The sequence below is a fragment of the Rana temporaria genome, chromosome 4 (genome assembly GCF_905171775.1).
Source record: "Rana temporaria chromosome 4, aRanTem1.1, whole genome shotgun sequence".
Taxonomy (NCBI): domain Eukaryota; kingdom Metazoa; phylum Chordata; class Amphibia; order Anura; family Ranidae; genus Rana; species Rana temporaria.
The window spans coordinates 55,745,875-55,764,324 of NC_053492.1; the positions used below are offsets into that span (position 1 = coordinate 55,745,875).

Below are 18,450 nucleotides of genomic sequence, written 5' to 3' on the forward strand. Positions count from 1 at the left end.
GTACCCAAAAATTTGAATTTTGTCGCTTGTGTTTTTTTTAGCTGCCTCATCATTTTACATAATGTACTACATGTAGTGTCAAGTGTATTTTCCTTGCCAACTCGCAACCATTTCCCAGGTAACACCCAAAGTAAACACATGTAAAGTTACAGGTTCTTTAATCAAAACACCACACACTTTTTTTTTTTAAGATTTTTTTCTTTATTTTAACAATCTTCTTACAAATTGGGTGTTTTTACATATTTTTACAAAATTTTTGGAAGATATTTATTATTTTTTTAAGCAAAATAAAACAAGACAATATTTTTAAGAATATTCAAAAATCAAACAATCCCTGTTTTTTTTTTTACCAAAAATGGAATCATTTTTTTATTTTTTGAACAAAAATACAAAATTCACTTTGTCAATTTTTTGGGAATTTTTTAGATCAAAAACCCCCAAAAATGTGTTTTTTTTTAACATCAAATTTACAATAATCACTTTTTTTATTATCAAAAATACAAAAATCACTTTATTTTTTTTTTTGGATCAAAAAAAACAAATCACTTTTTCGAAAAAAAAAAAAATTTTTTTTACATCAAAAATACAATAATCATTTTTTTTTTTTTTTTTATAATTATCTAATATACAAAAATCAGTTTAAAATGTTGTTGTTTTTTTTAACATCAAAAATACAATAATAATTTTTTGGCTTTTTTTTTTTTTTTTTTAATTATCTAATATACTAAAATCAGTTTTTTTTTTTTTTTTTTTATGATCAAAAATACAAAAATCTCTTTGTAATTTTTTTTTGAGTAAGAACTCCAAAACTCAGTTTTTTGGTTGGGTCATTCACACTCTCCCTAAAATGTCCACTACATTTTTGAGCTTATTTTCCACCCTCCTGGTCCGATGTTTAATTTCACGGTTGGCCAGATGGATCTCCTCAACTTCCTCTCTGCATGACCATATTTAATTTATCAACATCTGGGTAGTCTGCCTGTCCAAGCCACCACCTGCTCCTGAAATGGGGGACAAAACCATTTAGTACAATTAGGCAGGCCTACATCTAGCTAACCAAAATTAGATGATACTTTACCGGATGTGGTGGCAGCCTCATCCTGATCCCGCGGGGGTTGTCCTTCGATAGCCTCCTGGCTTGCTGCTTCCTGTCGCCCTACAAGAATGAAGAAAAGGTGTTTCAAACATTATTGAAAAATATTGAAGTCCTGAAAGAGGAATATGAATAATTGTTACAATAAATTATGGGACTATTGTTGGTTTTTAACACCCCTCTAAGCAGGACACAGGATTGTAGGCATTGCCAAAGATTAAGCTAAATCTGTGTACCTTTTTTTTCTTTTTAAACATGGAAGCCAAACAAGTATCCACTGGATGACCTCACCTTTGTGTTAGCCACTAAATCGTTAGTTTTTTGTGGCCAACAATTGTGCTACTGTGAGACCGCATGTGTCCCCAACTGCTGAGCAGACTATCCTTTTCCTGTATATTCACTTAATTTGGATTACTAAAAACACATCTAAATTAATTCCACAATGGATCTCACCAGGGCCGCTGAGCAAAATCATGGGGCCCCGTACAGCCTACCTGACCGGACCCCCTTCAGCTCCCCCCCTGGCCCCGCCTTGAAACTGTCTCTGCAGCACGTTACGGGATTGGCGGCATTGGTAGGCACCTGGAGCAGAAAACAGGGGGGGGGGGCTGCCGTCTGAAATAGAAATTGCGGAGGGGGGCCCTTTACAAATTACTAATAAAACTAAAAATTGAAAAAGTAAAAATAGTAATTTTCTTAAATAAATAACTAAACATTTATTTAAACATGAAAAAGGGGGGGTGTTTGCCATTCAGGGCCCTGGGGACCTCTAATTATTATAATAATAATTAAAAAAAATTAAAATGGGGGTTTGCCACATGGAGACCTCATGAGCCCTTTAATCTCTCTCTCTCTCTGTCTCTCTATATCTATATCTATATATATATATATATATATATATATATATATATATATATATATATATATACATACATATCTAAGGACTAAAAAAAAAAAAAATAACTTAAATAATATGAAAAAAAAAAAATAACATGTTGATGGGCACAATCTTTGGTCGTACGTTCTGTGAATTAACGACGACTTTCACGACAAATAGTTGGGCCCACTAACATGAAATACATAATACAGTACAACCTTCAAGAAAAAGCACATGGCGACAATTACAAACACAAGACAGGATTACCCATAAAAATTACTTACTTTTTCTAATTTCTCGCCTGATTTTTTGAAGGGTCTCTTGTTCCCTCAGCTTCAGGTCCGACCAGCGCTTTCTGAGCTGCTCCCGAGACCTTCGGATTCCAAATTTGCGGAAGATCCTCCTTTCCACTTTGTTCATTATCAGGGCCTTCAGTTTGTTAGGGTGGAGATATGGCCCGTGTTTCCCATCATAATCCTCCTCCCGGAGGATCTGTACCATCTCCACCATCTCCATGAATGACATATTGCTGGCTTTGTATCTTCTTCTAGATGTGCCAGTGGATCTCTGGGCTCTCTCCTGTTCTGGGGCAGGCATGTTGGGGTGCTCGGGTGCTGCTGCCATCTTGTTGATGCGGGGTCAAGGAGAGAGAAGGGGCGGGGAAAAGACTAAAAAGAACGTCAGGGGTGTGGAGACGGGCAGAGCGTCACGCATGCGCGTGTATAAAGGGATACCACGTGACTGAAGGCGGCGTTCAGAATCTGTAGAAGGAGACGGAACTAACGACCGTGTCATACGACGGTACGTAACGTTTTATTTCAACTTTGAGTATGGCGGCTAGATATGGGGTTAACCGAGCAGAAAGCAACAAAAAACATAAATTTCGATGTCAGTCAGCCAAGATCTGACATGGAAATGGCCATTTATAGTGCCGTCGTACGGGCTGTATGTAACCGCGCTTTGCTGGAACATTTCTCAAAAACTGCTGTGTGGGCAATGTCGTTCTTTTTGCATGAAAGGTGTATTTTTTTGCATGATGAACCTCGTCGTTTTAGGCATGAATCTCGGCGTTATGCTTTGTGTTTCACCCCACAATGATGATCTACGCCTCGTTACACACACCAGGGCTTCGTTACCTGAACATGACCGAGTATCAAACACCTGCTCAGATAATTACTTCTTGTCGATTGCGCGACGAAAGATAAGGGGCGTGAAAACATACACACGTGTCGTACGTACGTTGGGGGGTGCGGAGGAAGACGGTTGACCGACGAGTGTGTAGCTATACTTTGATTTTGGGTCGTCAGTGGCCTATACTCAGGGCCGCTGATAAGCCAGTACAGCTGGCCCTGTTGTAGGGGGACCAGGGCCAGCAGAGGCCCGGATGGCAATCCACCTTTTTTTAAATTTTTTTTTTTTTTTTCATATTATTTTATTTATTTTCTTCTTCTTCCATATATATTAAAGGGCTCATGAGGTCTAGATGTGGCAAACCCCCTTTTCTTAAATTTTTTGGAAAAATTATTTTTTTGTTTTTAATTAAAGGGCCCAGAGGTCCCCAGGGCCCTGAATGGCAACCCCCCCCCCCCTTTTTTTTCTAAAATGTTTATATTTCTTTATTTTATATATTTTAATTAGATTTTTTCAGTTTTAATAATAATTTGTAAAGGGCCCCACTCCGCTACTCAATTTGCGGCAGCCCCCCCCCCCCTCCCCGGTTGTCTGCTCCAGGTGCCTACCAATGCCGCCAATCCCGTAACGTGCTGCAGAGACAGTTTCAAGGCGGGGCCAGGGGTGGAGCTGAAGGGGGCCCCGTCAGGTAGGCTGTACGGGGCCCCATGATTTCTATCAGCGGCCCTGCCTATACTGCAAAGACATTTAAGGGCTATATGGGGATAAAGATTACTCCAGTTTCTAGACTGATTGTGTGTTTTGCATATTTTTTGTCTTGCAGAAAAATGAATAAGTTCAATGACCCCGATTTCGGGCCATTTTTATAGACAAATTGAGAGAGCTGCCTGTTCTTTGGGCCACAAAAGACCCCAAAGTCAAAAAATAAAGAGCGAAGAAAGGCAGCACTCAATAGTCTGCTACCATTTGTACGCAGCCAGGTGGGGCCCCATGTTACATCTGACATGCTGGATACTCGCATTGGGACCTTGAGAGGCTCATACAGAAAGCAACGCAACATGGTCCTGGCTTCTCAGAGGTCTGGAGCAGGGCAGGTCTATGTCCCATCGCTGTGGTACTACAGCAGACTGTCATTTATGGATGAGCACCTGGAAGTTAGGGAGTCACTTTCTAGCCTTCCCCCCAGACAGAGAAGATCTAGCTCCAGCCTTCCTCCCAGACGGGGAAGAGCAAGGTCCAGCCTTCCCTGCAGCCAACCTGATCCTCCTGAAGGGGAGCCCTCTCACGATCAAGAGGAGCGTTCCACCCTGGAGGAACAGCCGGATTTGCCTGCCTGGAGCCCGGTATAGTACTTTAAATGTGTTATTTTGTGGTGTTGAATTGCTGACAAAGAGATGTTAAAGCGGATGTTCCATTTCAAAAAAGTAAAATTTACAATTATGCAAATCATAAACACCGTAGCTGATGACTTTCAATAAGGACACGTAACTTTCCTAGCCGCCAGCGATGTCAGCCCCCGCCGAGGCCCATACTCAATCCTAGCAGCTCCAAGCGCAACCATCCATCCTAGATCTTCATCTCAGGTACAGAGTAATACATTGACGCCCAGTAGGGATGATTACCCGTCTACGTCATATGGATCTCCTGGACCATCCTATGGGGGAAATGATCAGTACTATCACTCACAATATCAATCACCGAGAACTTATCAAAAGCCAGTAAATAATGAATATTATAATCAATCTAACCAATATCCGCAAGTTACTCAGCCGTGGCATCAATATAATTACCCCCCTCCTGGTTATTATTCAGGGGCCAATCAGGCTACCACTACCAATAGATACCAACCATTGGAAAATAATGGATATGAAGCCTACCATCACCCCCAACCTTTTCAAGGACAGAGGGGAAGGGGGAGGGGAGGCACCCCGAAAAAACCGGGCCACCAGACTTCCAACAAAGGGGGAAACCGGAAGGGACCTCAATATCTTCCCACTCACAAAAATGTAGTTCACAACAACAAAAAAGAGGAAGAGGATGTAGGAAGAAGGAAGAAGGAAACAGCAATCCCAAAAAAAGGAAGCTGTAAGCGCAGATAAGGGTATTTTTAACTTGAGTAAGGTCACTTTAGACCAGAAGGAACTTAATATTCTGACCACTGGTCTTAAATGTGCACCGAGAAAAAATATGAACACATTTGATGTGTTCATTGACACACAAAAATTCATTAGAACACTCAATTTAAAAAAATACTTTTTAAGTCACCCGGTGGAGTCCACTATGAAGAGTAAGGTTGTGAATAAAAATATTGATAGTGGACTGAAAAACCGATCACTGTTCAATCCCCAAAATGCCAGCAACCACTTCATTGAGGTATTTAAACAACTTGTGGTTAAAGATATTGAAGACTTACCCCAAAAAAAGAACACTAACCCGGAATACATCAAGGAAGGTGTAAAAGCTCTGGAGAAAAAGAAGGATATTATTATCCGCCCAGCGGACAAAGGAGGAGGGGTGGTGGTTCTGGATAGGAGCTTCTATCAGAAGCAGTTAACAGAAATGTTACAGGACCGTATTACCTATAAAAGATTAGTTTCGGACCCGACTGAACCCTACAAAACTCAATTAGATGCTCTTGTTGAGTGGGGTTATCGTATTAAGGCCTTAAATAGATTCTTTACTAAGTATTTGGCCCCGACTTTTTGTAGGATTCCTGTGATCTATACCCTACCCAAGATCCACAAAAACCCAAACTTTACCACCAGCTCGCCCAATCGTAAATGGGATTGGGTCGATTACTGCAAGACTGGGCGAATATTTAGATAAGTTCCTTCAACCTAGCGTAAAAGCAACTAAGGCTTATTTAAAGGATACCTCTGATCTACTCCGAGCATTGGATGAGTTGACCATCGATCCAGATTTGGAAATCCACCTTATAACTGCGCACGTTGCATCTCTCTACACTATTATTCAACATGAAGATGCTGCCTTAGCCCTTAATTGGGCATTAAGCAAGAGAGATGATATCCCGCATGAACAGAAACGGTTTTTGGGCCATGCACTAGACTTTTGCATGACCCACAATTATTTTTGGTTTGATGTTTTTTTCTTTTCACAGCAGGTTGGCGTGGCTATGGGGGCAAAGTTTGCCCCCAGCCTCGCCAACCTGTTTATGGCCGAGTGGGAGGATAAGCGGATTTTTTTGAACAAAAAACCACAAGTGGTACTATACCGTCGATACATAGACGATTTGATTATCATCTGGCAAGGGACTGAGAACGATGCTAAAAACTTCTTGGAAGATCTTAACATTAACGTTAATAACATCAAGTTAGATTAGCAATCTCAGTGTAAATTTCCTGGATGTAGTGATTGAATATTGTGAGGGATCTTTTAAGACCAAGGTGTTCTTTAAAAACACGGATCGGAACAGCTACCTATCCATTAACAGCGGACATCATCCGGTCTGGATACGCAATATACCTAAGGGCCAGTTCCTCCGGGTCCGCAGAAATTGCACTGAGGATATTGACTATTTCGTACAGGCCAATGTACTAAAAGACAGATTTGTACAAAAGGGATATGGCGAAGCTAAACTGAACACTACTATTCAAGAAGTCTCTAACATCCCTAGGGAGGAGTGTCTTAGAAATAAAGACACCACAGTGATAAATAACCAACATCAATGTAGCTTTTTATCAGGTTTTCACGCTCAGTATAAAGATATTGAAAATATATTTAAGACACACTGGCATATTCTGAGCAAGGACAGACACCTCAACCAAATCCTTCCTTCACTACCTAGATTCATCTACCGTAAGGCCCCCAATTTTGGGGATAGGGTGGTTCAGGAAATACTGGACCCCCCTAATCAACGGCTGAAATTAGATTTAACTGGTTTCTACCCATGTGGCAGATGTATCTGTTGTAAAACAGTGAAAATACATAACAGGGGAATCAAGGAAATACAGGGAAGTGATGGTAAGGCCTTTGAATTAAAGGAATTTACGACGTGCAATTCACCGTACGTATTATACCTCCTTTGGTGCCCTTGTGGCCTTCTTTATGTTGGCAGAACAAAACGGTTACTCAGAATACGTATATCAGAGCACCTGGCCAATATAAGGAATGGTTACAAATACCATAGTGTTTCTGTCCATTTTAAGGAGAAGCATAGTCAGGATCCCACACTTGTCCAATTTTGTGGAATCGACTGTGTTTATCCCAATTGGAGAGGGTCCAATAGGGTAAGAGACCTGTCACAGCGAGAGACTTCTTGGATATTTTCCCTCAAAAGCCTTTTTCCGCGGGGGATGAATATTGAATTAGATGTGAATAGTTTCATCAATAATTCCTAAATGGACTCTCATTATTACAGTTTTATTCCTTACTGTAACTTAATGTACTTAGGAGAGGTTAGTTACCCCTTGGTTTCAGCCTTGAGTGTGCCCCTAATTAATATCCTTTATGGATTAGAATTTTCCCCTTCACTTGTCATTGGGCCCTCCAGCTGTTGTGGGCTTCATATATATAAAATTATTTAAAATTATATATATTTTATGTCATTTTCCACAGGATATATTTCCGTCTCTTTTTATATATATGGTATAGTTGAGGTTTAACACCCATTATATCTTTATTTTTACTAATTTTTAATATATACAGAATATTTGGTAGTACCAATAACGTTCTAATTATTGATATTATTGTTTCCATGTCTATCATCCATGTTTTATACAAATGTGTTAGTTTTATTTATTTATCATTATTTATATTATGTATGATTAATGCTGTGATCCGATGTATTTATGCCGGCTGAAGATGCATTGGTAGGAATGACATTCGGATCGTTATGTGCCGTTTGTTTTTTTCCCCTCTGCAGCTTTTGGCGCTTGTATGGTTAAATATAAGGCAATACAGCATGACCTTTTTTGCTGACACTCCATCACATCTCAGAGGAGACGTGAGACGTCGCACAGGAAATGACACCTGATATTGCAGTCAGTGCACAGGTGAATCATGTTCCCTCTTAATTGTTTAAGTGTATCCACCATTATTTAAACAGTAAATTTCAGATGCATGACCCCATCCCATGATTAAGTCAAATTTTACGACGAAACATGTCGGGAGCTTGGTTATCATCTGATCAGTGACCAATTGCTAACGTGAGAAGACAGGCCAGTCGTATGTTTGCTCGCCAGTGACCGGCGTCCGGTTTCTCTTCACGCCAGCTTCAGTTTATTTCCAATACAGTGTGGAGATCGAGTGGTGTGAGTTGCCTAGTTCATTTTTGGGTCCGCCGAGACCATTGCATTTCAGCCGCACAATACTGAGGAATCTTTGATGTGTATCTATCAAGCTTTTTTAATTTTGGCACTGTGTGAGTGCACTCTTTGAAGATTTTGTTTGTGGTTTGTGATTAAAATTGCTTTTATGGTATCACACTATGTTACACTCTTTTCATTTTTGAGGATTTTATCTGTCCACCTGTCTGGGAATGGAAGCTCGCCTGCTGATTTAAACTAACTATAACAAAGCTTCTGTGCCAAAACACGAGAGTGCTAGGCATATTGTTCCGGTGAGTGGCCATTTCTATTGTTGGAGGATTCACTATTGTTTCACATCGGGTGTGGTGGAAGATTATTTTGAATATAATTTGAAGATTTTACACCTTGAAAGAAGCAAAGAAGCGTTTTTTCCTTTTTGCTCCTCCATGAACTTTATGTTTTCCTATGAACACTTTTATCACGGGTTTTTGATTCATTTGCATTTATATTGAAGATTATTATTACCTATCACCTTATCACAGTGTGATTCACACACACTTGAGCGCTGTTTGTATATAATTTTGTGGTTTATTTGTTTAAAACACGTTATATATTTTTTTCACATTGATATCTTTAGAACAGCAGCTGTGATTACTATTATTGTCTTTGTCTTGAGCGCAGAGGTGTGATTCAATAGGGCGCCATTTTTTGATCACACTTTATTCATCCATAGTTAAGGGAAACAGGCAGTGATGCCGAACGGCTTCACTGCCCGTTTCATAATGCGCATACGCAAACAGCGCGGCGCTTTGTGAAAGGGCCGGCTGCTTTTGGGGACACACACAGTTCCCAGAATGCAGCGCGTCCCATTCACAAGTTGACACCCAGTGTAGGAGGAGGAACATAATACACCACGGAGGATGAAGAGGCAAATTTTTTAAGTCCACATAGCAACAGCTAGTTAGGGGGAGTAAAACTTCAACATTATTTTAATGTAATTTTTTGAGTAAATTTGTTTAGTTTTAATTTTTGGTTCTGGTGGAACCTCCACTTTAATATGTTACACAGGAGGACACCAGCCAGGAGGTTCAAGAAAGTGCCAGGCAGGAGGAGGCCAGGCCTAGTGCCACAAAGGAGGTGGCAAGGCCTAGTGCCACAGAGGAGGTGGCAAGGCCTAGTGCCACAGAGGAGGTGGCAAGGCCTAGTGCCACAGAGGAGGTGGCAGGGCCCAGCAGCAGCACAAGGTGCCAGGTGCCTCCCATCCACATACCAAATCGAAGGGAAAGGAGGGATATGAGGGTCAGTGAAGCAGCACTGGCCCTGATCCGTGATGCACAGGCCGCCCTCCAGCAGCCTGCCTACCACCACCGAGGAGAGTTATGGCAGCCTGGTGATGTCAAAAATGGGGCAAATGAGTGAGGAGCAGCGCCTCCTATTTGAGCCCCTCCTCATAAGCCTGCTCAATAAGGGGGTGAGGGGCGTAATCACTGAGGACACAGTGATTTGGACCCCCGGCCATCCTCACCCACCATCTAATTATCCTCCTCCTCCTGCTCCTGAAAATCTTCAGACTTCTACTTCTCCTCCTGATCCTCTTCTAACTTTTCAAACTCCTTCTCCTCATCCTCCTGCTCAGGAAACTTCTGAAACTCATCAGACTTCTTCTTCTCCTTCTGATCCTCTTCAAAATTTTACAACTCCTTCTCCTCATCCTCATCCTCCTCCTGCTCAGGAAACTTCTGAAACTCATCAGACTTCTTCTTCTCCTTCTGATCCTCTTCACAATTTTACAACTCCTTCTCCTCATCCTCCTCCTGCTCAGGAAACTTCTGAAACTCCTAATTCTTCTCCTTCTCCTCCTGTTCCTGAAACTTTTCCTCCTCCACCTCCTACACCTTCTCCTCCTCCTGGCACGAGTACTACTCCACTGGCACCACCTCCAGCCAAGCAGAGAAGGAAGGCTGCAGATCAGGCTGCAAGGAAGAAGGCTGTCCGGAAGACCAAGAAGTGACTCCCTTGCTTCCAGGTGGTGTGACAGAAGGCAGTCTGCTGTGGGATCACTTCCTTGGGACATCTGCCTGACCTGCTCCTGTTCCAGACCTCTGGGAGTCCAAGACCAGATTGTGCTCCTTCCTGGATGAGCCACTTAATGTCCCAATTCGAGGATCCAGCTGCTCAGATGTAACATTGTGCCCCACCTGGCTTTGCACAAATGCCAGCAGGTTATTGAGTGCTGTCTTTCATTTATTATATATATATATATATATTTATTTTTTCTGTTCATGACCAAAATAAATGGTCTTTTTTTGTTTGAAAATTCATACTTGTCTATGTGTTTTTCATCAGCAAAAATATGTCCCTTGTGAGAAGGAAGGTTAACTTTACAAATAATGTCAAAAGGTAATATTATTAAGGGACAGATCACATAAGACAAAACAAGAAAATTACAATGGTGGTTACTTTCCAGAAAAAAAAAAGAATAAAAATGATTACAATAAACTCATAATATAAATTATCTTAAATGAAGAAATTGTTTTTTTAAAAAAAAAAAAAAAAAAAAACAGCAGAGAGAAAAGATTTGTCAATATTCATGAGATCAGCATTAAAAAGGTGAAACAAATTTGTCAATAATCTGTGAGAAGATAAGCAGCAAAAGAAGAAATTTAATGTACATTTTTTAACATTCTAAAGATGGTTGAAATGCGCGGCATTTAAACGATGCAATAGAATGTTGGCAGCGTGACGAATGTGCTATCTCCATGACGAATGTGCTATCTCCATGACAAACGATACTTTTACTGAAGTTGCGCTCCCGTCTACTACTTTAATCTGAGCTTGTGCGGGTTTCTTAGCATACAGACGTCCGAGTTTCTCGTCGTAAACCAGCCCGTCGAGAACCTCGGCGAGCCAAATTTGGACTCCCGACGAGGAAATAGAGAACTTGCTCTCTTTTTGGCTCGACGAGGTTCTCGTCAGTTTCCTCGACGAAAATGTACACACGACCGGTTTCCTCGACCAAAAAATAGCTCCCAGCAAGGTTCTTGCTGGTTTTTGCCGAGAAACTCGGTCGTGTGTACGAGGCCTGACACCTGCCCAACACTGCTGGAGCCCAGTCATGACCCTCAGTCATCCCAAAATAAGAATTGCACAGATTCAGGTGCTTCTCGTTGCTCCTCGTGCACGTTCAACAAGGAAAATCATTTGCATGTGCCGGCCTCCTAGTTAACATAACGTGGAAGAAAATTGAGGGCCACTAGAGGGAGTCAAAGACTAAGGGATCCTCCGGATAAAAATAAAAAACCCTTGCCACAGCTGACTTTTCAAGCTAGCTGCTGCATGCAGCAAGGCACACAGCAATGGAGCAAATTCAGGCCCCTTGCTTGACAGCAGAGTTGTCACTGCTTATCGAAGGCTTCATTTTGGGCCTTAGGAGAGAGAGCGAGGAGCAGAACACTAGCTGACTTGTCGAAAATTGGATGCCCTGACTAAATCTAGGTGTTGCTGAATAGGTGCCTTCATAGAGTAGTGTCATTTGGTGAGCAGCAAAAAGACTTCTTCCTTCCCCCAAGAAAGTGACAAGAAGCAATGAAGACAAAGACACAAGGGTTAAATGCCAGTTTATTATAGCAAGGAACCAAGTTTAAGCAAAAAACATTGTCAGCAAGCAACAAGAACACACAAGACAAACAAGTTGGATGATTTTCCAGTTAAATCTATTTTTTGACACTGTGTAAGAGAGGGGTGCACCGGTCCTGGAGGTACTGCAATACCAGGTCGATGCGTGGAGTGGACAGAGCAAGCTCTTCTTCCATCTCCCTGTTCTAAAAATACATTTAATATATGGTCCCCAGATAGGGGACGTATCAGATATTAAACTGATAAGAACAGATTTTTTTTAATTTTCTTTTTATTAAAAGGTAACAGAATATACATAGTCCAAAACATTTGGCACAAATAAAAACAAAGTAACAGAAAATAACATTACATCATGTACATTATCACAAAGTATTTACACAAAATATCACACAAAAATCAAAAATATCACACAGGATGTCAAAAAGTAGTCACACAAAATATTGAGAAATAATACTAAAAATATCAAAAGATATCGCACAAGAAATATCACATACAATAACAAAACAAATCCCTCCATCCCACATTTATTCCACCCACCACAGACCAACAGACCATATTTACAAAGCAACCAAAACCACCCACACACTTTATTAAAAAAAAAAACTCTTCCTCAACCCTATCCCTACAATAACATATTTCTCCTAGTGCTCCCCCTCGCGCTGATCCACCACCATCACCTCATATTTTCTGAAAAAAACAAAAAAAAGATAATTTAAAACACACAATATATTACAATATTTACACCCAATATTTCCATTGCCTAAAGCACCAAATTCCCTGCGCTTTAGGCAACCCAAAGTATTTTATATCGCAAAGTCCATAGAAGTATAGCCTTCCACGGATCAGGGCGGCACACTCCTTCACACTTACCACCTCACTCCGAAAAACTAAAATATTCCTAACATCCCACAAACACTCCTTCACACAGTTAACCAATAACCAAAACAACCTAATTTTTTCATCCCCTAAATCACACAATCCATACACAACCATCTCATACGTTAAATCTTGAACTCCAGTCAAACCCATCTTCCTCCACACTTTTATTGCAAACACACATCTCCACACTAAGTGAACCACATCCTCACACCCAATACACCCTTCCCTCGGACACACCTCACTATCCACCAACCTTCTTCTACGCTGAAACACCCTTGTCGGCAAACACCCATGCACAATCATCCAAGCCACATCCTTCTGCCTATTGGTCAGATCACTGACACACACATTCCGCCACACTCTTTCACTCTTAGCCTCACTCAAAACACCTATTATTTCCAAATCCTCCCTCCCATCCATCATCTTCAATACTTTCTTACATTCACACCAAGCTTCCTTACTTACACTCTCCAGACCATACCTCATAATACCTCTCTCAATCCTCACGTAAAACCACGGTGGGTTAAAACACACAGGCTTCCTCAAATCACACTCCACCAATTTACATCTCCTCAACACACCACCTCCCACATACCTCAGAAAACACCCTGCCAAACTCTCAGACTTACCAAGCTTCACACACATACTTATATACCTCACAACAAGAAACCTCTCAATGCACACCAACCCCTTCCCACCATTCAACTTACCTTTCACCACTTTATCCCTTTTAAGTTTCTCCATTTTGGACGACCAGAAAAAAGTAAAACATAGCTTTATAATTTTTTTAAACACCCTGTCTGGTGCTGGGAAAACATAAAATAAAAACATTAAAATCGGCAAAAAAACAGCTTTAATGACTAAGGCTTTACCCTCCAGAGACATTGATCTCAACGACCAAAACTGAATTTTCCTCTCCAGTTTCCCTCTCACATCTTCCCAACTTTCTCTACCATACAAATCATAACCAAACTTTACACCAAGCACCCTCAAACCACCCACACATTCTTTCCATCCACAAGATGCCACATCGCTCCACACTCCAAACACCTTACACTCGCTCTTCTCCATATTCACCCTAAAACCACTTGCCATACAAAACACATCCACTAACAATTTCACCCTTCATAGACCTGCCACACTCCTACATAATACAGTGACATCATCCATATACCCAATCACACTCAAACACTTACCATCCCCACCAGGCACTTCCACCCCCCTCACAATTTTATCCTTTTTCAAAATGTGCAACAAAAGGTTCAATCACACAAACAAACACAGGGGACAACGGACACCCCTGCCTCACCCCCGCCTTAATCTGCACCTCCCCTGTTAACCATCCATTCACAAGCACTCTACTAATCATACCCTTATACATACTCCTAATCCACCCGATCATCCTCTCCGGCACACCCATCTTACTCAATACCTTAAACATAAAATCAAGCACCACCCGATCATACGCTTTTTCAAAATCAATTGCTAACACAGCCACCCCCTGACTCCTACTCTTACACCACCACAAAGCATCCCTCAAACTCACCAAGCTCTCAGCAATCTTTCTTCCAGGCACTGCACACACTTGCTCTCCACCCACCATCTTCCCTATCACCTCCCTCATTCTATCAGCCATAACTTTTGCAATCATCTTATAATCAACATTGAAAAGTGAAATAGGCCTCCAAATTTTTAAATCACTCCTATCCCCCTTTTTGTGCAACAAAACAATAACACGCATAGACTTCGACAAACTTCCACTCACCAACACCTCCTTACATACGTCAAAAACACACCCCCCAATCACTTCCCAAAAAACGCAATAAAAATCCACCGGAAACCCATCGCCACCTGGTGATTTCCCTTTTTTTAAACTCCTCATACATTTCTCCACTTCCTCTTTTGTTACATCCGCCATCAACAACTCTCTATCCTCCATATTCAAACACGCCTCAACCTCACCCAAAACATCTTTCTCTGCACTCACATCAATCTTACCAGCCGTATATAACCCAGAATAGAAATTTCTCACCACCTCACTTATACCCTTATTTCCAACCACTACCGCACCATTCTCATCCACCACATCCTTCATTTCCATCCTCCCTCGAAACACCTTCTTAAAGAAAAAATTAGTACACCTTTCATCCTTCTCTTTCACCTGTATTTTCGCCTGAAACACCTTTTTCCCTTTTGCCTCCAAAAACTCATTCAGCTTCTCTCTCGCCTCCCCAATCTCCACAGACACATCCTCTCCCAACTCCCTCATTTCCTCCAAATAATCAAACCTCTTTTGCCACATTTCATACATAAATCTTTCATTCCGCGCTCTCTCACACCCCTTTCTCACAAAAAACTATTTTGTCCTAACTTTCACCCACTCCCACCACTCAACCATGCTTCCGAAATCATTTTTTCTACCTTTCAACCTCAAAAAGAACCTACCATACTCTTCTCTTATTTTCACATCCTCCAACACATTCACATTCAACTTCCACACCCCCTTCCCATACAAACCTTCAGCACATATACTTACTCCACAATCAATCCTACCATGATCCGTGAAAGGCATCCTCTCGATATTAAAATTTTCTTTTTTCACATTCCTGGATAAAAAACAAAAATCAATCCGTGAGGATACCTTCCCATTAGCACTAAAAAAAGTTGACCCCCCATCACCCACTAAATTAAACATTTTAACAATATCCCCAAGCTCTTTCCCCGACTTATCTATTGTGCTACCACCACCACCAACCCCACCACTACTCACTCTATCCCCATCCCTAATAATACAGTTAAAATCCCCAACAAAAAAAGTAGGTTCCCTCCCCCCCAAAAATAATTTCAATTTATCAAAAAAAACAACCCTTTCATTTTTAGCAGCGGCACCATACACACAAAAAATGCAAAAAATCATACCCCCGAACTAAAAAAAAACAGCACACACCGGCCCTGGTCCACATGTACAACCCTTAGGATCTTAAAGTTGTTATTTTTGAAGAGCACACACACCCCGCCACTTTTTCTATTATTCAAGGACCACACAGCAGGTCCCTGAGTCCAACCAGCAGCCCGGGGCTCCTCACTCAAGTTGCACTCCTGTAGGCATAAAATATCACAGGGCAGGGCAGCAAAAAGCTGGAAAATAGCTGCCCTCCTGTACGCAGATCTTATACTACGAACATTGAGTGAAGAGATCCTTAATTTCATCTAAAGGGGATTTAGACAACACACCGGTCCAAAACAAAAAGAAAATTGACCGTCACCACTTCTTCTTACCCACCTTAGAACTCCGGGTTTTCACAGAAACCACCCCCCCCCCTTTTTGTACCTCTGCCTTTTTCCTGGCCTTTGTTGTTCTGTGGTAGCCGGTCACATCCTGCAGATGTTCCACTTTATCGGCGCTGATGTATGATTGGCCCGAGTTATCCGAGTCAGCCGCCACGTCCTCCTTCGAAGAGCCCACATCGCTAAAGTCCTCGATGACCTGTGAGAGAGACAAAGGAGATTCTTTTTTCCTCTTCAGTGTGTCATGGCTGAGGTCCATCTCCTCCTGCACAGGACTCTCAGCACTCGGGCCTGCCCCCCCCCCCCCATCAGCTTCCACTACCTCCCTTTCCTGCTCACCCTCCGCTGCCAGGGCCTCGGGCGCACACTCAGCCCCACCGGAGTGCGCGTCCCCCACGGCAGCATCAAGAGGCTCGCGAGGAAGATCCTCAGTACGGGCTGGATCAAAAACAGGGGGAGGGGCAATGATGTTATTGCCCTTCACTGCATCAGCATAGGAGGCTCTGCCTCCCCCACTCTCCAGCGACTCTGCACCTCCAGCAGCTTTCTCCTGTGAGCCTGACTGCTGGCTTGGCTGACTCCCCGGGCCACTTTCGGGCAATTCCGGGCAAGATGCTCCCGGCTACCACAAATATGGCACTTCCTGCCCTTCCCACAGCCCGTGGTCTTATGGCCAGGTTTGAAACAATTCCGGCACACCTCGCCAGTCTCACACTCCTCCCTAGTGTGCCCAAAAGAGTAACAGAGACGGCAAAATGTAGGCTGCCCCGGGTACCAAAGATACCCACGATTGGACCCAATAGAAAAAGTCTGGGGTGGGTGCCTTACCCCTCCAATTCCATCTGGATCCCGTTTCTGCTGGACCCAAAACTTGCGTTTCCCATTAAAGGTACCAAAGATGTTAGACTGTTTCTGGCCAGCAGAAACGGAATCGCAGTACATGGCCAAAAAGGCCACAATCTCTTCATTCCTCACGAAAAGGGTTGTACATGTGGACCACGACCGGTATCTGTAACTTGCTCTCCTGGCAGTGAAATGTTATGCCTTCCAGCAATGGGTCGCCCTGTTTCTCCGCCTGCCGTAACCAACATGTCTGCAAGTCAGCTTTCTCCCAAAAGGTGACATCATAAACACCAGTGGAAGGAAAGCACTGAACGCAAAAGATACTCTCTCGAGCCATGCCCAATAACTCCTCGATTACGCGCTTCTGAATATAGTGCAAACCGATGTCATCCCTCCTCTCCTCAGCAACCGACAGCTGCACTGTGTTTGGTGCGTCAGGTGTAAACACCATGTTCACCTAGGGTCTACTCCACATCCCACAAAGGGAAGTAAGTAGGGGATCACAACTCGTTGTCTGGGGACTAAGCCTCGGGCCAATAGCAGCAAGGGGGGGCTCTCCGAAGAGAACAATCCCCCCAAGGCCGACCTCCGGGTACCCCAGACACCTCTTGACTAAGAATCAGGCAGTCGAGACTACACTTGATCTTAGCCAAAAGGCCGAGAAGCGATAACCCAATTATTCTCTGTTCCGAGCGAGTGGCTCTCCGGCCTCACCAGAGGGCTCGCTGAGAGTTGCCCATTTGCCTGTACCCGGCAATCGCCCTTCCCCCCAGTCTGGGCTGTCCAGAGGTGTGAATCCGCAGCCAGACGGGCGTCGCTGGCCTACAGGCCTAATCCCCTGTCTACTGGCCAATCCACACTTTTCTGACACCTGCCCAACACTGCTGGAGCCCAGTCATGACCTTCAGTCATCCCAAACCAAGAATTGCACAGATTCAGGTACTCCTCGTTGCTCCTCGTGCACGTTTAACGGGGAAAATCATTTGCATGGGCCGGCCTTCTAGTTAACATAACGTGGCCTGAAAAACGAGAGCCACTAGATGGAGTCAAAGGATAAGGGATCCTCCAGATAAAAAGTAAAAAACCTTGCCTCGTCTGACTTTTCAAGCTAGCTGCTGCATGCACAGCAATGGAGCAAATTCAGCCCCCTTGTTTGACAGCAGGGTGGTCAATGCTATTGAAGGCTTCATTTTGGGCCTTAGGAGAGAGAGCGAGTGAGGAGTAGAACACTAGCTGACTTGTCGAAAATTGGTGCACTGACTAAATCTAGGTGTGTTGCTGAATAGGTAACTTCATAGAGTAGTGTCATTTGGCAAACAGCGAAAAAGGTCTTCATTTCCCCAAGAAAGTGACAAGAAGCAATGAAGACAAAGACACAAGGGTTAAATGCCAGTTTATTATTGCAAGGAGCCGAGGTTAAGCAAGAAACATTGTCA

At 42.6% G+C, this 18,450-nt stretch overlaps 1 non-coding gene across 1 annotated transcript; it reads right to left on the minus strand.

The window, feature by feature from the left end:
* Positions 1-12,104: 12,104 nt before the first annotated feature.
* Positions 12,105-12,289, minus strand: LOC120938560. Its single transcript, XR_005749133.1, has one exon. It is a non-coding gene; the product is annotated as a U2 spliceosomal RNA (small nuclear RNA).
* Positions 12,290-18,450: the final 6,161 nt, after the last annotated feature.